Genomic DNA, 26,743 nt, shown 5'->3' with positions numbered 1-26,743 from the left:
TGCTCCACTTGGATCTAGGGTTTCTACGACAACTAGGCTAAGATTGAAATTTGACACTTTCCATTCCATGCCTCAAACTAACATCTCTAACCCTTTCTTAGTCTTGTTTCTAGAGGATTCCATTTTCTTTTTAGGGTTAGCAAAAATCTTGAATATCAATTCTCTTAGATCACTTGGATGCACTAAAAATTGTTCTGCATAGATAGCTCTTGAAAATTTGTCTTGACAAATGAATTCAATTTTTCCTTCTTATCAAATTTCACTTTTCAATTTCCATAAATGTCTGGTACAATTTACTGATATATGATAGATTATCTTCTACTCGACTTGCATTAAATGATTGGTAGAGTCATCCATGACTCAGTGTCCACACAATAATCTTAGTTGCTCCTGACCTTGCTTAGAAGGATCTTGCAACTCAACCTTGCTCAATATGAATACCATTTTCTTGAACACTTGGTGATCTCTTTGCATCTTGAATGCTGATATGGATCTATTTATTCTACTAACTAGAACTACTATAAGATGTTTGCTTCAAAATCCTAGTTCTAGTTCTCCTTGTGGTAGATCAAGTGGAAATGCTTAAGTCACCCAGTTCTTGAGTGACATCTGCTTCATTGCATAGACTCACATTCTCAAAATATTTTAGAATCCATTGCTATCTCATTTTCTTTTTGATGTTATCATCTTTTATCTTCTTTTCATCTTCAATTCTTCTAATATTCATATAGTTCTCAGCAAGATGACCAAGTTTTGTATAAATGAAACATCTTTTGGTAGTGTCTTTTGTCCTCATGTGATGTTTTACACAATTCATTCGAATGCATTCAAATTCTCCATAGTAAGGACATCTACACCAAGTTTTATAGTCCCAACCAAATATAGGTTTTACAATCTATTCTGCTAGGTTCAATATCTTAGTTTTGCATTCAAAAGATTTGTGCCCATGCTTCTTGCATTTGTGACATTTGCCTTCAAATTTAGGTTTCTCTTTGCATTCATTAGCTCTATGACCATGTTGATTGAAATTGTAGCATTTTCCATTGAATTATACTTTCCCATTGCTCCAACATTTGTTTGATGTATGACCTATCTTACTACAATGACTAAAAGTAGGTTTTTGATTCTTTTTAGCTCCTTGCTTAAATGATTCACCTTCTTCTGTATATCCAATTCCTACTTTTCTTTTCTATCTATATTGGATTTTCCCATTTAGTTGATCCATGTTTTCTTTATATTTCATCATCCTCTCATTGGTTTTCTATTTAGTGTTTAGATCATTCTACAATCTTTCATTTTCTAATCTTAGATTCATGATTTCTTCATTTGTATTAGTGAGTTGATCAATGAAGTCTACCTATTGAAGGGATAGGTGCTAAATTTTATTATTATTTCCTTCTATCTCTTCTTTTATCTTATTTTTCTCTTCCATGACTTCACACTCTAGATTTCTTGCTCTCTTCTCAGCTTTCTTACTTCTTCTTGAAGTATACCATTATTTTCTTATAGTTCCTTGATTGCCTCATTTTCTTCATCTAAATTTCTTTCTAAATGGATATCTTCAAATTTTTCTTCAATGTAGAGTTGGTCATTCATTTGTACTACAAGATCTTCTTTTCTTCTTTTTAGGGATTGAGAGAGTTGCTCCTTTCCTTTCTTGAGTTGCCCAATATCCAATTCCAAATCCAGCTTTTCATTATCAATAGCCTTGTCAAGTTTGAATACTTCCATAGCCTCTAATCTTTGCTCGAGTTGTTAAAATTCTTTCCTAAGAACCACAAAGCTCTAATACCAATTTTTGGCAATATACATGATAGGGTAAGTTATTGAGAGGGAAAGGGTGAATTAGTAACAAATAAAACTTAATCTTTTATTACCAATTAATCTTTCATGTGTATTTTGATCTAATTTCATGCATGGAAAACTAAAACCATTAAAACATTCATAACACTTTGACACATAATATGATGGCCCAGAAACCTTCCAAATAGAAAGTAAAACTAGGGTGGGGATAATACCCACAAGCTTTAGTACTACAGTATAAAGTTGGCCTATTAAGGCTTACAATGATCAATTCTAATGATCTTCCCTATTAGGAGCAATAAGGACTGCTAGGTCCACCTTGCAAAAGGATTTAAAAAAATATAGTGAAGTATGCACTTGGGAAAGAGATTTATAAAAGACTATTAAGTCTACCTTGTGAAAGGATTTTAATTGATACACTTGCTCGGATGAAATAGTGGCTTGTCTCTGATCTACAACTTGGTTTTCTGAATTAGATTTCTTTGAGTGTAATAATCACCTTGCTCTGATAGATAGGTCTTTGCTACTCCTTATACTATTCTAGCCTTTGTACTTTGCACTTCTTCTTTTCTCTGATTGTTACATTACATACATACATTACTTGTTTGGATGTGATGCAATACATTACATATATACCAATCCAAATTATAATTCAACAAATTTGGCTACAATACAAGTTTACACTAAATACATAAAGTTGACCCATCTGTAGGAACTTAGATTCTAAAGATTGGCCTGGTGAGGTTCTAATACTTGGCATCCACTATCAGTGATCAACATTGTCATGCATTCAGTAGATGTAGAAGCTCACTCCATACTAATCACTTCCAAGTAGTCTAAACTTAGTCTGCACTAGTGACTCAATTAATACTACTAAACTTGGCATATAAATTAAATCACTTGATTCATTCTACATAGCTCAGTCAATACTATCACTACAAGCTTAGTATAAATTGAATCACTTGGTTAACATTGAGTGGCTAAGTCAATGCTAAATTCACATCACTATATCTATGAACTTGGTAAGCACTACACAACTCAGTTTGCACTAAGATACTTGGTAAACACAAAGAAGCTTAGTTTACACTACAAATTACAAAATTGGTAGAAATTGCTTGACACAAATTGAATATCGTTCCTTGAACTTTGTAGCAACTGTAGAACTTGGTAGAGTCCAAAATTCTTGGTTAATACTATTAACTATACAATAAGCTCGGTAGATACTTTTTTTCTAAATAAGTGTGTGTCACTAATAACAAACCTAACTATAATGTCAACAAATCCTACATGAGATGTTAGTACATACACATTTTTTATTACCATATCATTTATCTACATATTATCATGTCATGTTATCAACTTAAATTATATCTCATTCATTACATTTACATAATCAACATCTATCTGATCCACATTACATATTCATACATCACATCAACTTGCATTCATCATAATCATATAGCTATACATCTCATGTATGAACAATCATAAGAAACAAAGTGTGATACATGAAATGGTACAAAATCAAAGCTCATATATATATAGTCAACATGTCTATGATACAAAAAATGAGTGCCACCCAAGAACTATGCTACAAAACTAAGTGCTATGGAAGCAATTTTGATCTCAAAATGATACAAAAATGATGTCAATACATCATACAATACATGCTCAAAATGTAATAAATAAGAGAGTTTACTAAATACATCCCTTTCCTTCATCCTTGGGTGGTGGAGGAAGAGGATGAACATCTTCTCTAGCTAAAGGGCATACACCCTTTGGTGCTCTCATGTACTCTAAAAATCAAGGCACATACTTTTCTACATCAAGAACTACACCAACATAAGTCAGATAATTATGGGCCTCATCCTAATGGCACTCCACCTGCCCTTTGATGCAAAGATTCCTAAAAAGAAACCAATGAATGGGATATTTTTGATCCCATTAAAATCCATGAAATAAATTCCATTCTTAGACATCTTATGAGGAAAAACATAACACTTTCCAACACAAGGTAATCAATACTTCACCATTCACATTGTCTAATTTCTATTTGAAAGTTTATCATTCATAACTTTAATTTCTATTTTTTTTTGAAAAACCCTAATTAGGAAAAACTAGGCATATTACAACATATCCAAATCTAATTCCATTCCAACAAAAATGTTACAATTTATAGTCTTTTTACTGAGACCCATTGTTACTATCATAAACCAATAATAAAACTTGTAACCTTGCCTAGGGCATCCCATATCTTTCATAATACAAAATCAATTGATCCCAAACCAATTTCATAATAAGAAATAATGAGTCTAGTTCTCAAATAACTCAAAAAGAAAAGTAAATAAAACTAGATTCACATATATTTCCAATGAATCTATTTAGATTTCATAACTCTTCCATATGTGTCAATACCAAGTGCTACAACATGACCGTTGTTAGGGAATCCAAAATCTGCAAACAAGCACTTTTACCAAAATGATCATAACTTATTCATTTATCCACATAATCACTCCAAACCAAAATGAAAAGGAAGATTATTCATCCTATCATCCAAATACATAGATGTTGCATGGTTTCCATGTCATACATTACCTTCCAAGACCTAGAACCAACACAAAAACTAAAAATCAATCAAAACAACAACTTAGAATCACTCCAAATTTGTTTCAAATATGATTTTTTTCTTCCCTTCTCATTTGGTTTGACCATACATAAGTTTTTATAGGTTCATTTGTGGTTTAAAAATTCCCAAACAAATTTTGAACTAACTCATTACATTCTCTTAACCCTTTTTGTGCTTTTTACAATAGTTTTGCACTTTTTGCAATATTACAACTTATAATTTTGTACTTTCTTGACAACTTCACATTTATTGCCTTTAGGCATTACAATTGATTCCATTATTTGGAATATCACATAAAAACATATGGAATTACATTGAATAATTAAAATATTTATTGGGATAATCTCCAATATCTTTATGACTAAGTGCTCTTGCACCACCCTCGTAGTTCATGAATCTCTTAATCCACTCTACTAAGTGCATGTCTCTAACAACAATTTGGATATGTAGCTTTCTCGACTGTTGTTGTGTTATCTGGACTTAGTCTTGAGATCTCCTAAAGGTTTCCTAGGTCTATCCTAGCATGTCTCCACCATGTGGCTTAGGAGAAGGTTGATCCTGCATCTCCCCATCACCCATGCTTTGTTCTACCTACTAAGGAGGTTGATCCTCCACCCACTACCTCTGTGTATCACCTCCAATGGCACCCAAGGTACCCTTCTTATCTTGGTCTCATCTCTACCCAAATCCATTACCACCAACACTTGGATCCACTCTCATGTGATGTGGAGGAATCAAGACCTATTTTCACCACTATCTCAGACCAACTACTATGGCTACTATAGTGCCTACACTAGCTGCACTAGCACTATCCATCCCTACCAAATCTATAAACTATGGAAAGGGATGACTCACATAATTCTCTCAATACTCTAGAGTCATCTCTACATCTATGAATGCTTTTGTATAATCCTGATGAGTCATTGTGATGGCATATACATCAATCATAGACCTCCTAGGGCCTAATCTCACTAATCACCCCTTCTTCACCTCCTTAGTGAAGTGAGCATAGGTTCAGTATTCATATGAAATATCATGTGGTTGGCCATATTACTACCATATTTGTATTAAAGGAAATTTCTCAATCACATGGATCAAGCAACCAACCAGTGGTTGTGAAGAAAACATATAACTAAGTTGTTCCTAGGCATCATCCTATGCCTCAGTCTCTCTCTAGGGCCACCATACCACTGCTACCAGATCATCCAGCTAAATTCTCCACTACTCAATCTTACCTGGAGTAGTCTGGAGCATTTTCCCTCAATATCTACAAATATAAGACTCATGTGGTTACTGCTCATACTCACATATGGGTCTCATAATGGGGAGATGCTCCCATGCCCATAACTATAGAACATAGACATATGTCACCACACTCTTCATCTCTCTATAGGAAATCTCTTGCATCTCATGAAACATATGGTCCAACATGCATTGACCCCTCCCAAAGTGTTGTGGCTTCTCCAATATTTGTTGTAGAATCTAACCCCATCCATACTCTAAACTATGTTGGCCTCTATTAGACATCAAATCACAATCAAGGAAAGTAGTGAAAACTACTACTAATCTATGTGTAGGCCTATATGCCTACACTAGATCCTCCCATGGGATAGATCTACCTATGATGATATCCTCTTGAAATATGGCCCTCAGTGTCAATGTACTTGGTCATGGTTGTATGTTGTACTCTACCTAAGGCCCATGGAATGGAATTTGAAGTATTTTGTAGATGTCCTCAAGTGTGATAGTCATCTCTCTAAGAGGAAAATGAAATGTGTTTTCATCTTCAAATGGAAGTGCTCCACCAAAGCTATCAGTAAACTATGATTCACCTATAGATCAAGGATATTAGATAAATGAAAAAGCCTAAGCATGTCAATATGTGCCAACTTTGTTGCATCTAACTATCTAATAAATGCCTTAATGGTGGGATACTATGATCTAAATCTTACATCTGGGAAGCTCACCTGCAAACAAGAAAACAACATAACATGATCAATATTTGTCCTCAAAATAAATATGCTACCACTACTGCACTTAAAACATCCTAATTACATGCTACAATGACTAATGAAAATGTGAAACCTATAATAAAACATGACATTTTCAACACAAATTAACATAAAAGAACTCAAAATCTCAAGGAAAGACCTTACAATCTCATGTGAGGATGTACAATATTGCATGAAGAAACTACTTCACAGTGTGAGGAAACTCCATGGTCCACATGAGAAAACAGTCTCACATGAGCTAGCATACTATTATCAATGCAAAAGAAACCAAGATTAAGGTTTCTCACATGAGAGATGGATGTCTCCTATATAAGAAACACCACATTACATGTGAGAAAGTGCCTTAGTGATGCTTCCTCACATGAGCTTCCCTAGAGTCTTGCACAAGAAAATGAGCTCTCACATGAGGTCTTTAGGATAGAAAAATTCAAATTCATAAAAACAAGCACAAGATTGACCTAATTGAATAAAGATTCAAATATACTAGGGGTTTTTTGACTACTCAATGGAGGTTTATAGTTTGTCAGCCAGTTGTGTCATCTATAATGATTGAATTGATGATTATGCATGGGGACCACCATTTTTCATCTCAAAGCTCCTTCTCCACAAAAGACAAATGCACAAATGATTTGAAACTAACCCTTTGGGCCCTTATATAGCTTTTGACCTAATTTTTCAAAGTGCTTTGATGGACGTGAAAATCACCTCCTAAGCTGATTGGACTACTCTAAACTCATTTTCAAGATTAATTTAGAAATATCACACACTTAAAAAGCTCAAAATCACACATTAAAATTTTGGGACCAATGTGATTGAATGCTTGTGTAGTCCATCTTACAGATATTGTGAGAATCTAGGAATATTATCAAATTACATATTGGTCCAACCTTTTTCAAAAAAATTAGAAAATGTCAACCTTGGTCAATTCCTATCAGCCATGGTCAAATAGACCTTCAAATCACTCTAAATCACCTTCATTTTGTTGTGTCATCTTTCAACTTTTCTCTCAAGGGGGGAGGATGATGATTACATCATTTAACATCATTGAATCTTTCAAATATAGCTTCAAATATGAACATAATGTCCTATTCTCTAAGGTCACCTCATCACTCAGGGCATCTTTGTTCCCACTATTTGGCACCATATGTTATCCAACTAATCAATCTTTTAAAACTCCTTGTCATAGTTTGATGGAAAAGTATCTAAGTTTTTTACTTAGACTCTTGAGGATTAAGCCTCATTTTTGGGATAATTCTATGACTCATGATTAGGTCTTGTTATCTTTTGATGGACCAATATGCAAATATTATGTTTGCACTTTGGAGGATTAAGCTTTGTTCTAAAGATAATTCTAAACTTTCTTTCAATAATTGTTTAATGGATAGGTATTGGAGCATGTTAACCTTAACTCCTAAGGATTATGCCTCATTCTAAGGATAATTCTATGAATTGTGATTAACATTGTCATCTTCTAATAGATAGGTATTAGGGCATTCTAACCCTGACTCTTGAGAATTAAATCTCATTTTGGGAATACTTATGTGAATTTTGATCATCTTTGTTATATTAAGACTGGTATCTAGTTGTTTTGTCTAAACTCTGGGAGGTTAAGTTTTGTTCTGGAGATAAACTAAAAATCTCATCAACTTGTTTATATTTAATCAATCTCATAATCAATTTCAACGCTTAGTCTATACTTCAAACTATTGATATCTTTGAATTAACATGTTGCTGGCATATTTATTCAATGAGGGGAAAATGTAATACCCCAAAATTGGTAAATTGACATTCTAAACCAATTATGGTGCATCAATCTCACAACATCTATTTGTTAATCAACTAAGTATTATTGTACTAGGCATTTCTAATTCTAATCTTATTTACTTGACCTAAGCGTCAAATATAAAAAATCATTAATTTGTATTAAGTACATGCTTTATTGAATTCCTAAATACTAATTGAAATTAGCTAGAGTAATCTGCTAATTTAATTAATTTAATTATAAGTCCTAAGTACTTGAATTAAATTAAACCCACCCTCTTTAGCTAATACACATAAAAAAGGAATTAAAATACCTTTGTTTAATTAAATATATATCATGATTATTAAAACTAATTATTTAATTGGTTATAAAACCCAATTATGATGTCATGTTTGAATGGATCAATATTTTTTCCTAATTCATCTTATATGAAAAAGGATTTAAAAATATTGATTAAATCAAATATGTGCTCATAATTGTTGAAATTGATTATTTAATTAATTAGAAAATTAGTTATGACCACATATTTGAATGGTCAAGGTTATCTCCTATTTCATCCCATTCAACTCCATCAAAAATGGAGGACTCAATCTCACCTTTGATCTAGACCGTACACTTAGATCAATATTGACTATTGATTGGTTCCAAGGTTCTATAAAAGAAACCTTCAATCTCTCATTTTAGGATTCCAAGGTTCTATAAAAGAAATCTTCAATCTCTCATTTTAGGAGGATGCATGTGAATAGTATTGAATTGTTTTTGAGTCATTTACTCAAATATTTCTTGCTTTCAAATTTACTTTGTCTTTATCTATTCATTATTTAGATTAAATACACTTATTTAGTTTAAATTATTTCGATATTCTTAGATTGAACTGAAATTCATTTAGATTAGTTTACATCTTTGAATTTAAAAAACATAAAAAATATAGATTAGATTGCATTTTTAATTCATAAATCCCTCATATTAATTTGGTCTAGTTATTGAACTCTCAATTCTAAGATGGAATAGTTAAACCCTATCTAGTTAGAAGGCAATAGATTGCCTTGTGCATACACATCAAATGGACAATCTCATGTTTACCTTGAGGTGTTAATCACAAATAATCATCATATTGAAGTGTGTGTGTAGATTTAGAGGCCAATAATTAGCACTCACAGTAGTATGTTAGAATATTGTGTGGTAGTTTGTTATAATATTGCCTAGTTCACTTTGGAGACCTGCTCAATCAAATAGCATTTATTTCCCAACTTGTGTGATGAATTCCAGAAAGTGATTTGGATACTCTTTTGGGATTTCTCACACCCTAGATATCAAAATTTCAGTTAAGGAATGTTTAGGGTTTGAGTGTTTTTTATGGCTATTATTATATCATCTTATTGGTAAATTGAACTTCTATGGATTAGTCATTTAAGAACTTTGGATTTGGGTTTCAAAATTAACCTCAATTTTATATTGAATCATATCTTAAGATGAACCTTGTATTATTGATTCTTTTTGTGGAATTGGCTATTTTTGTAATTGATGAATGTTTGGGGATATTTAGTTGTTTGGTTATTTGTCTTCCATTTCCATCGCTTTTATGTTTGTAATTGCATGTATCTATATTTTATCTTTAAATATATAAATATGTTCATCTTTTTTTATCCTTATTTCCATGTATCTTTGGGTAGTTCGTTACATCTAGTATCAAATCCCATGTTCAAATATTGGGATCTTTGTGTATATTTTTTGTTGTTGTGAGAGTGTCTCTTTGTGAGCTCATGATGTCTTCTTGGATACCTACTTGGAATTTCCTTTCTTATCTCGTAAATGTGACTCAAATAATCTGAGGAGAATGAAGTTATTCTTTTGGTTTTGTGTGCCTTTCAAGGGCGGATGATACCCCTTCGTGATAAGCTTATTCAAGTATACTAGACTATATTATGAGTTATTTCTTGTAGATTTGAGTGGTTTGTGACCCATGTGTGGTTCATGCATGTGAATGCCTTGGTACCTAGAGATATGTTGTTCCTTGGTAAAGTACGTCATTTTATGTGTTGAGTTAACTCTTGTTATGTGATTGGAGTTATTTGACCCCTTAGACAAAACCATTGATTGGTGTGCAAGTTTTAGCCTTGAGTGCCTCTTGTATTCTCCTATAACTGAAAGTAGATAAATGAAATGTATTTTTAATTCATTATCACTTCACAATGATATTTAAATATATCCTTCTATTGAAAGAAATGACTATGTGTTGTGGAATCATTATAATAAAAATGGTAAATTTGGTAATAGAGAAAAGAATAGTTTATTGCATTAGACCATTTTGGGTTAATGACTTACATCCCCACATTTTTTCATCTTAAGATTATGAAAGTTGTAGTGATATTGTTACATATCGTAAGGAATGTGTAGTATGCATATGCATGAGGTCATCAATGGTTTATTGTCTTATGTCTGTGAGTGTGTTCTCTAGTAATGCTAGGAATACGTACTCCTTAGAATTGTATGGAAATTAATCCCTTAGGTGACTATTCTCATTCATCCCATGTAAGGATATTCATCTAATGCCTTATTTTATTTGGTTGGTGGAATTTTCCACATGTTATTTGGGCTAGCATAAGTTTCTAGTATTTTTTGTGCTTGGATTAGTCATCAAAATTTCTCATTCTCTCTCTTGTTACAATCATCACCTTGATGTGTTGTTGAAATGTGTACTTTTTGATATTTACTATTAGAAGTAACAATTCCCCCATTTGGACTTATTCTTTTTCTCATGATGACTATTCCAAATGTCTTTTATTGTTTCCTAGTTGTGTGTTGTGTGTTTATCATTTTCATTCAAACTATTGATAGTATGCATAAGGGATAACAATATGGAGAACATACTACTATGCTATTGATATATGGAGAGTTGTAATTAAAATTTATTTTGTGCCAATATGGATAAAGCAGTGCATTATCCTTGAAAGAAAAATAAAATTGAGTTCAAATATTTGTAATTACTTATTGAATGATTAATTTAATGATGGGTATGTAAATGATATTGTTTTGTTTAAGTGTAATTTATAATTTTTGTATCTTTGTTCCATGTTTTTACTAGTGTTCATCCTCTTTTGGGAGTGGTCATTGCATTTTCCTTAGATGGTCTTAGGTTCTTCATGTCATAGAACTTGCATAGACAACTTTTGGTTTTTTTAATCATAGTAAAGTGGATCTTTGATATGAAGGTTATTTCTATTAGTTTCTCCTAGTTTTAGTAGCTCCTAGTGGATTTTGATGGCCCTTGGTGGCTACCAGAGTGTAGGTCATTATTTCTTAGTGCATTACTGCATGACCTAATGCTTAGATGTTTTGATCTATGATCATGGGTATCGTGACCATGTTCTTATCTAGATATTTCTTCTTTTATTAAAAATGTTATCCTTGGAGGATTGGGTGTGACTTAGTCCACCTTTGAGTTTTGACCCTAGATGTGAGCTTCTATGCTAGCAAATTTCCTTGTGCTTACCTGTTTGGAGAGAGTAGGTTGGCATGGTTATGCCACTAGAATAGTTAGTGTTGGATGAATTTTTAGATGCCCAGTGGTATTATGAGTTCTCCCCAACTCATCTTGGGTTAACCTAGTAAGGAGGTTGAGAGAGACTCTCTCCCCAATCCTAATTATCTATAATTTTATTCTACTAAGCTTGTACCTTAAGGATTCTATCTTAGTCAAGTTTTTCTTTCATGAATGAATTGAAGATTATAGGTTAAGTTTAGCAATAGGTTTAGACATAGCTTTCCCACCAGGTTGTTGGAGGGATGTGGTATCTTTTTGGACTCAAAAATTCAAAATAATTTTGAGTACCATAGTGAAAAACTTTGTAAAATAACCCCATATAAAAAAATTTCATGCCTATTTTCTTGGATATCAATTTGAGGCCTATGTTGCATTTGAGATATTTCACACCTTTCATTTAACATGTAAAAACATCTTAGGTCATTGGTTTTGAGTTTCAAGTCACTCAGTGAGGTATTTTTATGCATTTGCAAGTTTTCCCAAGTGTCAAATAGTATTTGGAGGCGTATTTTGTACTTTACTATTATGTACCTAGTTTAGTTGCATGACTCACCACTTTGGAAATGTTTAGCATTCATATCAAAGAACCTATGTTTCATATTGTGAGTCCTTCTAACAAATTTTAATCAAGTTTTTAATTTCCCAAAGTTGGATGATTACTATTGTTATATTGTTACATTTTGCCTAGAATTCAAGAAAGCCTTGTTTGACCTTGGATAACTTTGAACTAGTTAACCCAAAATAAGAAAATTCCTTCACCATTACATTTTAGAGTTCAAATAATTCCTATGTTCCAAATTTGAGGGTATGAAAAATCCAATTGATCAATTTTCAAATGTGATTCTAGATGCAATTTCTAATGTTTCACTAGTGATCATACCTGTAGATTGATTGGTAGGCATGTTTGGAATGTTATAACTCTAAATCTATGATATATGAGCCCAAAATGTAATCATATACTCTCCATGTCAAAGGAATCTAGTGGCCCAAGTTTTAATTTTCCAAGTGGTCATTTGACCTATTTTTGAAGGTCATTCCAGATCAAGTTTCTCATTTTCTAACAAGATGTTTGCAGAACAAAATGAAATGAGAAACTTTTATGGTTAAAATATTTTGACCAAAAGACTTTCATGATTTGAAAATTTATGGAGTGAAATTTTGTATATCTATGAACTATGCACTCAAAAGGTGTCACACTCTAAACCCTTCTATCCAAGTGATTCCATGAGTTCAAAATGCTTAGATGTTAGCTTAGAGCTCCCTATCCAAAATGTAAGAGAGTACATTTCAAGAATAAGAAGGCTCTCATCTGAGCTTTATGTTGATCTCAGATTGGTTTTGACAATTGAGTGTCAACACACTTAAGAAATTTTCTAAGTTCATGCTGAATATAATATAGAGGTTGGGTAAATAGTATGTGTTGAGCCAAAAATTCAATAAGTGTCAAGTCATTTAGATGTCAAGCAAATAGACAGTGCTAAGTGAGTATATGTGTTGAGTGAACAATAGATGCCAAGAAAGTTCAAGTGCTAAGCAAGATAGAATTTCAATATGTGTTGAGCATCAGTAATTAGTATGTGTTGAGAAACACAGAATCAACATAAGAGGTTGTGCCTTCATAAACTTAGATGTAAACTATTTTTGAGCTGATATATGGATAAATCTCAAAGGATTAGAGATAAGATAAAATATTTTTGGATTCCTTATACAATCAACATGCAACCAATGAGAAAAATGGAAGGATTTAAATGGGAAAGTTAGATGAATCTTAATCGTAGATTCATACCTAACACTAAGTGATGAAATCTTTTTAAAGGAGACAAAGCCCCATACTTTACAGAGTGTGAGAAAGAATGCATGCAAGGAGAGAATGCTAGCAAAGTCTTGAAGAAAATGAAAGGGGTGAATTGACTTAGAAGAAGGATAGCATTGAAAAATTAGTTAGCAAAACAAAGAATCAAGGTTACAAAAATTTTCATACCAGATCAGTGAGGATCAAATTGGATAGAACAAGGATCTAAAATTAGCAATATCAGATTGTAAGTGTATCAGATCAAACATTTTATTATACTCTCTAACAATTGTTATGGTAGAATGAAATCCTATGGACATAGGTTGGTTTAATAGCCATTTTATAAAGCCTTTAATAGGGTGACATTCCAAGTGAGTTTTCTAAAATCCTTTAGCTAGGCACACTTCTAACAAGGTGTTAAAATCCTTTAACATGGTAGGATCTAACAATCCTTTTTAAGCCTTTAATAGGGTAGGCCTTTTGTAGGGTAGATCATGAGAATGGTCAAAATATGTAACCTCAACAAGTGAACTTTATTGCTGTATTAGTGAAGAGTTGTGGCTATCATCCCCATCCTAGTTTTACCTTCTCATTCAAGGGTTTCTGGGTAATCATATATGGTGTCAAGTGTTTATATGGATGCATTTTCTTTACATGTTATTTCTATATGATTATTCATGCAATTTTTTAAAGTTGAAAGTTTTATTGGTTAAATTTTATTACTTCTAATTCACCCCCCCTCTTAGAAGTATACTTCTACTTGTTAATTCTAGAAATTGGTATTAGAGCTAATTTCTCATCAGGAGAAGCCTTACATCTTGGAAAAAAGATCTTGAGATGGAAGTCTACAAGTTAGGAAAGACCATTGAGAATTAGGAGATTGAGATTCACCTCTTACTATAACAACTAGATGAAGCCAGAGATCCTTTGATAAGTTCACTAAAGAGAAGGAAAGAAATTTCCTTAGTAGAGAATGACACTCAGTACAAGGAGATTAACACTACAAAGTTATTTATAGATGGTAACTCTTGTGAATTTGATGCAACAATCATAGATCTCATGGACAAGAATAGAGCACAAGCTAAGGAGATCAAAAATCTCAAGTTGGAGCAAGAATCATAAGCAATACTACTATGTGAGGTGACTGAGCAAAAGAACAATGCCATCGAGGATAAGGCCATGATTGAAGAGGACAAAATAATATTGTCAAATAGATTGGAAGAAAAATTAGCAAAGTTTTCTAGGATCTCAAACATAGAGTTGGATACTCTAAGCTAAAGGATGAATGCACATCATGAGTTGAATGTCAAGGACATTGAGATAATTACATTGAAAATACAAAATGAGAAACTATAGAATGACCTAAAAAGAGAAAAGTAGTTTGTAGAAAGTTTTAACAAGCCAAATGAAGCCATCAAGTACTTTGAGAAACTATTGAAATCCCCTAGATCTAGTAAAGACATGTCAAGTTTAGGCTACACAAGCATTGAAGAAGGAGAATCATCCAAGACTGTTGAACAAAGGAATGACAAAGGTAAGAACTCTAAACCTACTTGTCATCACTGTGGAAAGAAAGGACATATAGCTAATGTTTGTAGGAACAAGAATGCTGGTTGGAATGCTAAGACAAAGAACATGGCACATTATTACAAGTGCAACAAACAAGGTCATTAGGCACATGAATGCAGAAATAGAACTATGCATGTACCAAGATTTGAAGGATTCTATTACAATTGTTAGAGGTTTGGACACAAAGCCTTTCAATGTAGATCCAAGACCACATGGTCATCAAACAAAGGAAGAAGTCATGAAATTTCCTACAATTGGGACTACAATACAAGACATAGTTGTCACTACAATCAAGAGTATGGAAACATCCCTAAGAATTGCATAAGAACACATTTCAATGGAAGCTACAATAGATGGTTGAGTCAAACTATATGCTTTAGTTGTTTGAAAACTAGTCATATCAGCAAGCACTACCCAACAAGGACAAAGGAACCTAACTCAAAGTCAAACATAGGAAAAGTGATGGGGACACAACCCAAGCACATAATGGACACAATAGCAAAGGAAAAATTTTATTAACTATGAAAATATGCTAGAACACTTAGCGCAAAAAAGTAGACTCCAAAAAATGCCCTATGGGCTTACAATAGCATAAATCTAGAGATAAATTCTTCTCCCAGTACTTTTCTCAAACTCCACTCCAAACTACCTTTTACAATGCAAGAAATGTTCTTAAATAGACCCCAAAGGGTTAAGGATTAGGAATAAATTCTAGAAAGTGCTAGTTGGCATCCACCAACCAAATAGAAGGCTCTAGAAGTTGCATTAGAAGTTGGCACAAAATTAGAAGAATCTAGGAATGATAACCAAACTTTCAAGAGGCATACCTTTTGAACCGTAGCTCTGATTGATGAACTGTTTACATTTCTGGAAAGCTCTTGAAGTGCTCTATAGCCCTACAGACCAGCTTCACTCATCCCCCATTTTTTGGCCCTATTTGAGGTCATTTAATGCCCCTAACCTGACTTTGAAGCATTCTTACGATGTCTCCAAAAATTGAAAAACTATGATAACTTTCAAACCGTGGGGCCTTTTGACCTGGTTCTTTTTTTGGAATGCTCTAAATTACAATGAAAATAATCCAAAAAATTTACACCTTCTAGTTCACCAAAATGATGGCTCAATTATATACTCCTATTTTTTTAGCATTTACACGTATCTCAAGGTGATTAAAAACTCTAACCCAGAACACTAATAGTGGAACTGTGAGAGTTGGAACCTTTATTTGACCCAAATGGGTATCCAGAAATGAAAACACATGAAACAAAAACTAAGTCTAATTTGGGTGACACAAGATTTCCCTTATGCCTCTGGATGCTCTTGCATCAGACACCCAGGGTAGATTGAAAAGTGTCCCTATCATTTTATGAATGGTAGAGGAAATCCCAAATGGGAAACCTCAACTGCTGATATCTAACTTGAGTCCTCTATCGGCCATCCTTTCCAATTGATCAAATACTCTCCATACTACCTATTTCTGGTACTCCTACCCACACGACTATCTAGAATCTCCTCTATCTCCTCCTTAGAAGTAGGAATTGGACATGGCTTTAACATCAGCTCCTCATTTGCACCATCATCATGATACTCTGTTAAGTCTACAATGTTAAAAATATGAGAAATGTGAATTCCATCTAGCAACTCTACCTCATATGCATTTCTTGAGTCATGTTTCTTAAAAATTTTGCAGGGGCCAAATTTCTTCATCGTCAGCTTGTTGTAAGTACTAGCTGGAAATCTTTCTTTTCTTAAGTGTACCATGACTAGATCCCCTACTTGGAACTCCTTATGTCATCTCCTTTTATCAACTGTAGCTTTATACTATTGGTTCATCTTGGTAATGTGTGCCTAGACCTCCTCATGTAGATGCTTGATATGTTTAGCAAATTCTTCTGCTTCAGCACTTGTCCTCTCCCCTTGCTCTATCTTCCTCAATTTTGGTGCAATCCTTGGGCTACTTCCATATACAATTTGGAATGGTGATCTACTAGTACTCCTATTTATAGAGTTATTGTAAGCAAACTTTTCTTGTGGTAGAATCAAATCCCACCCCTTGGGCTTATCCCTAACTAAACATCTGAGAAAATTGCCCAGACTTCTATTTACCACTTCAGTCTATCTATCAATCTACGAGTGATGTATAGAATTGAACTTCAAGTCTATTCTCAACTTATTCCACAATGTTCTCTAGAAGTACCCCACAAATTTAGTATCTCTATCAGAAACTATACTCCTTGGGAGACCATGTAGTCTTACCATCTCTCTAAAAAACAAGTCTGCAATATGGACAACATCATGAGTTTTTTTGGCATGGAATGAAATGTGCCATTTTGGAGAACCTATCAACCACCAAAAATACTAAGTCATTACCCCTTTGTGTCCTTTCAATCCAAGAACAAAATCCATACATATGTCCTCCCATGGCTTTGCTGGAATAGGCAATGCCCGATATAGTCCAATATTGTGACTAAATCCCTTGGCCACTTGACAAACCTGGCAATTCTATACAAACTTCTTCACATCCTGTGATATTTGAAGCCAAAAATAATATTCTTTGAGAATGGAAATGGTCTTATCTCAACCAAAATGTCTTGCCATCCCTCCACTATGTTTCTCCTTTATCAGATTTTCCCTCATGGAACTCCTTGGAATGCACAATTGACTGCCCTTGAACAACATACCATCCTGAATCAAATAGTCTAGCCACTTGGTTCTATCTACAGCAACAAGCTATTTACAAGCTTTCCACACTTCAAAAAAATTAGGATCCTTAGGGTATAGATTCTTGAGTTCATCAAACCCAACTACTTCAACCTGCATTACTGTAAGCAACAACTGTCTCCTACTTAGTGCATCTGCAACCCTATTAGATTTTCCACTTCTATGCTTCAACACAAATGTATAGCTCTGCAAGAACTCTACCCACTTCATATGCCTCTAATTCAATTTACCTTGGCTATTTAGGTACTATAATGCCTAGTGATTAGTATATAAAACAAATTCCTTTGGCAATAAATAATGGCTCCATTTCTTTAAGGCCTAAACTATTGCATAGAACTCTTGATCATAAACAAAATACTTATTTTTCATATCATTCAATTTTTCACTAAAATATGTAATAAGCTTACCTTCTTGGCTTAATATAATAGTGCTACCACTAGCATCACAATCCACCTGGAACACCTTTCTAAAATTTGGAAGTGCTAACACAAGTTGTTCTGTCACCTTCTTCTTCAGCATTTCAAAACTTCTCGTAGCTGCCACAGTCCATTTGAACTCTTTTCTATCCCCTCCTATTGTGTCAATCAGGGGTGCACATATGCCACTGAAATTCTTAATGAACTTCCTATAAAAACTAACTAGACCATGAAATGATCTTACCTCAGTAGCAGACCTTTGAGTAGGCCATTCCAAGATGGCTTTTACCTTCTCTAGATCCATTTTCAGACCTTGAGGTGATATAACAAACCCCAAGTAGACTAACTCCCTTTTTGCAAAGATACACTTCTTCAAATTAATTAATAGTTTCTCTTCCCTTAACCTTTCAAGGACACTATGAATATGCAATAAATGTTCTTCCAAAGTCTTGCTGAAAATTAAAATATCATCCAAATAGACAATAACAAATTTTTCCAAGAACTTATTAAGTACCTCATTCATAAACCGCATGAAGGTGCTTGGGGCATTCGTCAATCCAAAGGGCATCACTAACCACTCATAAAGACCCTCCTTGGTCTTGAAGGATTTTTTCCACTCATCTCCTTCTCGTATCTATATCTGATGATAGCCACTCTTGAGATCTATCTTTGTGAAGTACTGAGCTCCACTCAAGCAGTCCATAAGATCATCCATTCTTGGCAAAGGAAACTGATAATTGATGGTTATCCTATTTATAGCTCAAGAGTCTATACACATCCTCCACTCTCCATCCTTCTTTGGTGCTAGTACTGTAGGTACTGCACATGGACTTAGGCTCTCCTGAATCAAGCCCTTCCTTAATAGCTTCGAAACCTGTCTATTTAGCTCCTTAGTTTTAGTAGGAGTCATCTTGTGAGCAGCCTTATTAGGCAAACTAACTCCTGGGATTAAATCTATTTGATGACTAATTTGCCTTACCAGTGGCAATCATTCTAGAACATTATCAGAGATGATATCTCCAAACTCACATAGTAAATCTGAAACTTCAAGTGGTATTTCACTACTACCTTCTTTATCTTTCCTAGGAATCAAAGCATAGCACATACGCTGATGTTTCATGCCATCTAAAAACTTCCTTCCATCAACAATACAAATCCTAGCACTACTACATGCCTTTTCACCTTCCTTTTTCATGGGCTTCAGTTTGTGGCGAACTCCATCCTTTGTTAGAGAGTATGTGTTTGCATGACCATCATGTACTGCATGCCTATCAAACTACCACGGTCTACCCAACAATAGATGGCAAACATCCATTGGAATAATATCATAGAGAACTTCATCATGGTAACTCCCAATTTTGAACTTCACTAAATATTGTTCACTTACCAAGACCTTCTGATCATCTTTCACCCAAGCAATCTGATAGGGCTAGGGGTGTTTCTCCCTCTTGAGCTTCAACTTAGAGACCATCTCCTCTGATACCAAGTTATTAGTGCTACCACCATCAATGATCACATCACAATATTTATCCTCACACTTGCACCTAGTTTAGAATAAACTCCTCCTTTGTCCTAGTTCAATCTCACCACTTAGTAGAATCCTTTCATTTACTAAAGTCTCTCCTCTTTCTGCATCATTTGAATGTGATGATTCTGCATCCTCATCCACATGAGCAACCCTAGCTTGACCCTCAGCTCTCCTATCTATCCTTCCTTGTCATTGAGGGCATTCAAAGGCATGATGACCTTCTTCATTGCAATGGAAATAGGTACCATAGAATCCTCCTCTTCTTTTTTCATGTCCTCTACCTCTTCTTCTCTGATTTCCAAAGTCTTGATCATGAGAGTGGTTGAAACCCTCGTTCCTCTGGTTCCTGCTAGTGCCCACATCTTCATTTTTCTTTTGGGTTTCATTTTGGCCTCCAGATGACCTACCACTACCCCTTTCTCCTTGGCCACACCCTCTTTGTCTCCCTTCAAACCTTTTATTTAGCTTCTCTTCAACTCGTAGGAAAAACTAGTATGCCTCCTCAATGCTGGTCATTCTTACCAGTCTTAATTCCTCCTAGATGTTAGGTCACAACCCACTGATATAATGAGAAACCTTCTCCTTATTTGTTTCTACATGCCCCACTCTAATAAAAATTTGATAAAACTCCTCTGTATATTCCTGGACTGATTTTCCTGCTTTCTTTAACCCATGCATCTTCTTAAACAAATCAAGCTCATAGTCAACAAGAATGAATTGCTTCTTTAGTTTGTCCACCATGCGATCCCACCTTGTGATCTTCTCCTTTCCTCTTATATTTCTTTACAATTGAACCTCTTGCCACTATATTTTGGCATTTCCTTTTAGTTTGGCCTTTGCAAACTTAATCCTATCTGGATACCTGATATCCTTATACTCAAAGTACTCTTCTAGTTCATTGATCCAGTCGATCAACTCATTTGGTTTCAGATTTCTTGAAAATATACCCACATCAATTGTAGGTCTTTTCCCAAACTTACTAATGGCCCTTAAAAGCCTCTCCTCTTCCTGATTAAGAACTTCCCTGTTGACTTCCCCTTCTAGTCCAATTTTTTCTTCTTCATTGTCATCCTCACTTTTGTCACCTACAGTAATATTTGTTCCTCTATGGAGCTCCTCCTGCAATGCTTGTACCTACCTTTGGAGGGCTCTAACCTCCTCAGGATTAATAGCTCTAGCCCTTCCACCACACTCTCTTCATGGAGGCATCTTCATAATTCAAACCCACAACCACATAGTCCTGGTGCAAACTGCCTCACAGTTAGCACTCTGTCTACACACTCAGGAAAACTAGCTCCGATACCACTTGATGGGGACACAACCCAAGCATAGAATGGATAAAATAGGAAAGGGAAAATTTTATTAACTATAAAAATATGCTAGTACACTTAGCATAGAGAAACAGACTCCAAAACATGCCCTATGGGCTTACAATAGCATAAATCTAGAGATAAATTCTTCTCCTAGTACCTTCTCTCAAACTCCACTCTGAACTACCTTTTATAATGCCAGAAATGTTCTTAAATAGACCCCAAAGGGTTAAGGATTAGGAATACATTCTAAAAAGTACTAGTTGGCATCCACCGACCAAATAGAAGGCTCCAAAAGTCACATTAGAAGTTGGTAAAAAATTAGAAGAATCCAGAAATGGTAATCGAACTTCTAAGAGGTAAAACTTTTGAATCGTAGCTCCGATTGATGAACTGTTTACATTTCCAAAAAGTTCTCAAAGCGCTCTATAGCCCTATGGACCAGATTCAAGCATCCCCCATTTTTAGCCCCTATTTGAGGTCATTTAATGCCCCTAACCTGACTTTGACGCATTCTTAGGATGTCTCCAGAAATTGAAAAATTGCGATAACTTTCAAATTGTGGGGCCTTTTGACCTGGTTCTTTTTCTAGAATGCTCTACATTATAATGACAATCATCTAACCAATTTACATCTTCTAGTTCACCAAAATGATGGCTCAATTACATACTCCTATTTTTCTAGCATTTACACATATCCCAAGATGATTAAAAACTCTAACCCAGAACACTAATAGTGGAGCTGTGAGAGTTGGAACCTTTATTTGACCCAAATGGGTATCCAAAAAGGAAAACACATTAAACAAAAACTAAGTCTACGTACATTTTTTTGGGCAAGACAAGATTTCCCTTATGCCTCTGGATGCTCCTACATCAAAAAGGCAAGGTAGATGTTGAACACATTAGAGGAGAGATGAATAAGACATGGAAGAAGAAAGATGGATGTAGTACATTAAATGAAGGGATCACTTCACCTGAAGGGTCAAGTGGTCATACTTCATCCAACTAAGCAAGAGAAGGTATATGGGACTGATATTTAAATACTTTATCATACATCAATTCCTAAATAAATTAGTATTGAAAAGGATAGATCAGCATGAATAATGATGCAAGGTTAAATCTTCAAAAAAAATCACATTGTTGTCAACTATAGAAAGTTTCCTTAAGATGCCAAGTAAAATCCTAGTGTATGCCGAGCTACTAGCCAAAGTTAGTTGAAGCTAAGTGTGTAGTTATTGCCGAGTAAGAAGGAAATTCTTATTGAAGCTGAGTAAGGGAAACATTAGTGGATGCCAAGTGATCGGAAAACTAATGTAAGCTGAGTGAAATAGAAATTACATAAGGAGCTCGAGTGTATAGTTGTATATGCACTAAGCATCAAATGCTATGTATTGAAGGGTATAAGGTCAATTTTTTGATCATTTTTTGTCATTATGAACACACAAAAAGAGTGAGAGGAGCATAGAAGAGATTGGTGACCATAGATTAAAGTGTTTGCATAGTTTCCAATAGAAATCAAGCATCATTTCATTGACTTAAATGTATTTCTCAAGTGCTAAGCTATGTAGTTGCGTAATTTTTATACTTTCAAACCCTAGTTTGCAGAAATGGCCTCTAGCTCTAGGAATAAAAAGGAAAAGGAACCATTTGAGTTTTAGTTGGTTAGTAATGAAGTCAAACAACTAGATTTTAGGCCAATTCCTAAAGTCACATACAAGAATGACCCTGTTGGTGTGCTATCCATAATTCCACCAAAAGTAGTAATAATTCAAGATGTTAGAAAATGTTATAACTACAAGGTTGGAGCAACAGGCGATATGGAAATTCATTAGGCCTATGGAAAACTATGTGAGAATGGGCTATTGAAGGAAGAATTCTAGATTGTTGAGAGGAAGGGTTTAACTCATGCCCTAGATTTCCCCATGGTCTTTAAGATTGAATGGATTAAAATAGTTTTGAGTAGGATTCATGATGGATGCTCATGGTTGGAAGGTGGACCTATTAAGTTTTCAAAGAGAATCATACATAGGGTGATAGCATACCCAACCCTAGAATGGCCAAAGACCCTAAGAAGTGAATTAAAATAAGCCATTGAGAAGAACACCAGGGCAAAGTGGAACAAAAGGGGCATGACTATTGACATAATCAAAGATCCACTTGTAGAATATGTAGTGAGGGTCATATCTCAAAAATTCTACCAGTCAAGCTAACTTAATGGTGTACCATGCATTGTAGTTAATGTGGAATACAAACTTGTTAAGAAGGATCATACATATGATCTAGCAGAACTACAATTGTAGTAGATTACAGAGAACCTAGGAGCAATAAGAAGATCAAAGAGTGCCTCAGTGTATGTTTGGATCAATCTTGATATGTATCTTTTTCTATGTTTAGAATGAATTTCCCTCTTTTGGTAAGATAAGTTGGTAGACCAATAGGTCTATAGCCATACAAGTTAATGAGTACATAGAGTAGATGAGAGCCAATTTTGAAACCCTCATGACAAGTTATTTTGAGGACTTTAAGAAGTCCATGAAGCAAAGACTAAGCATTCTAATCTTTCTAGTAGATCGGCATATCAATGATATTTGTTTCTTAGTTGACATTGATTATACTTATATCCAAGTAGCATAACCAAGAGTGAGATGGCTAAGGCCATTAGGATATGAAATTAACATTGATGAGGCATCAACAACAATCACAACATTGCTTGCAAAAGAAATTGATAAAAGTGTAAAACCTTTTGGAACTTTTGATGTTGTAAAGTCTAAAGTTGAAATGGAGTTGAAAACTACTTCAACTCTAAAGAAAAAAGATAAATTGGTCAAGAAACTTAAAGACAAATTCAGAGAAGGGATAGTAGAATGAGGAAAAGAAGATGAAGAAGAACAAGGCTAGGAGCCACTTTCCTTGACACAAGGCATGGGAGAAGATGTTGAAGAGGAAGAAGGTGTTGAGGAAGAACAAGCCAAGGAAGCACCACCTAAACTAGAGCCTAAAAGGAGAAAAGCTCAGAAACAACCTACAGCTCAGCCCAAGGGTAAAAAGACTACAAAGCCAAGTCTAGCCAAGCCTACTACCCTAGCCACAAGAGAAACTACAAGGGCCACTACTCAAAAGGAAAAAGAGAAAACAATAGAGAAGAAGAAGACTACCAAGTAGCAAGGTCTAGCAAAGAAGAAATTGAGAAGAAAATATGTTGCAAAACCTAACTCTGATGAAGAAAGAACTGAATCAAAAGACACAAGAAAATTTAGAGTAGTAAGTCATGCTACCAAGTCTAATTTAGAAAATATTTTTGATAATGTTAAAGATAATATAGACGTAGTAGGATTGAAAATTGATTTCAATAAGTTGAGTAGGGAAGAACAAAACATGGTTGAAGAATCAATCTATACTATGATGGCTAAGCTCAAGAACCCCCCACTTGAACTTGATAATTCAATGCCCAAAGACTTATATTCTATTATTGAAAATAAATTGCATTATTTCCTTAACATGGAAAAGGAAATAAGAGATTCTACAATGGCTTGAGTAATGCTAGAGCTCACAAAAGGGCAAATAACTAAGGCCAATGAGAATCATGGGAGAAAATTTGCACCCAAATATAGAGTATTCAGCATTCTTCAAAATAAGATTGAAGATATTGTAAAGAAGTCCACTCAAATATGGAAATTGATTTATGGCCTAAAAATTGTCAAGGAAGTAGAAGAAGATCCCTTTGAGGGAAGAAGTAATGGAGAAGAGGATTAAAATGATAAGGAAGGAGAAATTGAGAAGGAAAAGGTAGATGACACAATGGAGGAGGAAACACAAAAGGGAGATAATATGGAAACTATTGAAGAGCAGCAAATAGATCAAAGTGTGCAAGACACACAATTGCCACCTCCATGTCCTCCACATGATAGCAACACACTTGCAAAAACAATAAAAGTGAAGGATGTTCCTAATATCATTGGTCAAAACATCAATCCATTTACTATAGAGGATCTTAAGAAGATTCTTGACCAATAAAATCTACAAGCTTAATTATGCAATAATTTAGTACTGGTCAATATAGATGAGTTGTAGAAAGCAGTACCTGACTTAACTAGGGACAAGATGGAAACACAAGAAACATGTTATATCATCCCTATAGCTATAGGTGGACAACCTAAAGAGCAAGATTCACAAGATACATCAGCTAAGGTTGATACCATAGTTAAAGTCACTACAACTGTTAAGGAGCCAGTAAAGGACCAAATAAGAAAGATGGATACTTCTATTCCTACTGCACAAGTACAAGGTGCACCACCTCAAATAATTATTATTGATAAAGATAAATTAGAGGAGGAGGAGATTCCAAAGGAAAAAGAGAAAGAAACAATAAAAAACTTGGTAAATCTACCAACCACTAGGACTCCTACTAGAATACCTCAAAATCTAAGCACTGAAGCAATACCACTCCAAATTTCAGCACTAGGCTCGAGCTCCACAAAGGTTGCAAGGGTAATTCACTATGGAGACCCTACATTAGATGAAGAAGTAGTCATTCCAAAGTATGACTATGCAACCATGAACATAGACTAGATTAATGAGGTGCAAGAGGCATTAGAGAGGACAAAGAAGCCAGAGATACCCAAAAATGAGTATAAGCAAAGGCAAGCACTAATTAAGATAAAATACATCTTTCTAGATGCATTCAGCTTGCAAGCACCTAATGAAACCAAAACAATATTGGAACAACTATCAAAAATTGTTGAGTAGGTGACCATTGAAGACCAAGAGACAAATGTAAAACTCATGGAATAGTCTAAGAAGAAGTTTCAAGCAAAGGTGAATGAGAAAATATCCAATGAAATAGCACTATCATAGGTAGAGCTGGAAAAGAAAATTGAAAAGGTGAAGTTAGTACTTGAGAATATATTCTCACTATACACAAAGTTGTGTGATCCTTCAATATTCACACATGATACCAATTAGAAAATAATGAGTTTGGAAAGAAATTTGAAAATATCAAGCATGCAATTGCCAAAAGATCTAGCTCAAAGTGATAAGCACTTTCACACAACGCTTTACACACAGAAGGAACTAGTTATATTGATAGTAGAAGAGGCTAATAATAGAGCCAAATTAGTTCAAATACAAGCCACCCTAACCCCTCACATGGAGATTCTAGAAAAGGAACTAGCCTATGCAAAAATTGTATTGAAGAAAGATCCTAATCTATCAACGTTAGATGGCTTATTTCACCTTGTAGTAGAGATAGCTATACAAATCAAATCCCTAGAAGTTGTAATAAAAAACTAGGATGCTGCTCTGAGATTTGTAATGGAAGTAAATAAAAATTTCTTGGCAAAATATTCAATCAATGTATAGACCCTTTGACATAAGTATCAAAAAGGGGGAGAAATTGTAAAAGAAGGAGAAAAATCAAAAGGCCAGAAGGACACTTAATTTGCAAAGGGAGACATGTGAAGGGGGAGGCATAATGAAAGGGGGAGTTATAAAGTAAATAGAGAGAAGAGTAGGGAGTTATAAAATAAACAAAGAGAAGAGAAAATAAAGAAAATAGTAGGAAATAAGGCATAATAGAACACATCAGATAAAGAGTATTAGAATTTAGAATAAAGACAAGGAGAATTAGCAAAGAAAAATCATTCTACTTAGAGAGATTTTGGA

Source organism: Cupressus sempervirens, chromosome 8 (assembly GCF_028749045.1).
Source record: "Cupressus sempervirens isolate cs-2001-9-10 chromosome 8, ASM2874904v1, whole genome shotgun sequence".
NCBI lineage: Eukaryota > Viridiplantae > Streptophyta > Pinopsida > Cupressales > Cupressaceae > Cupressus > Cupressus sempervirens.
This window is presented reverse-complemented; position numbering follows the sequence as displayed.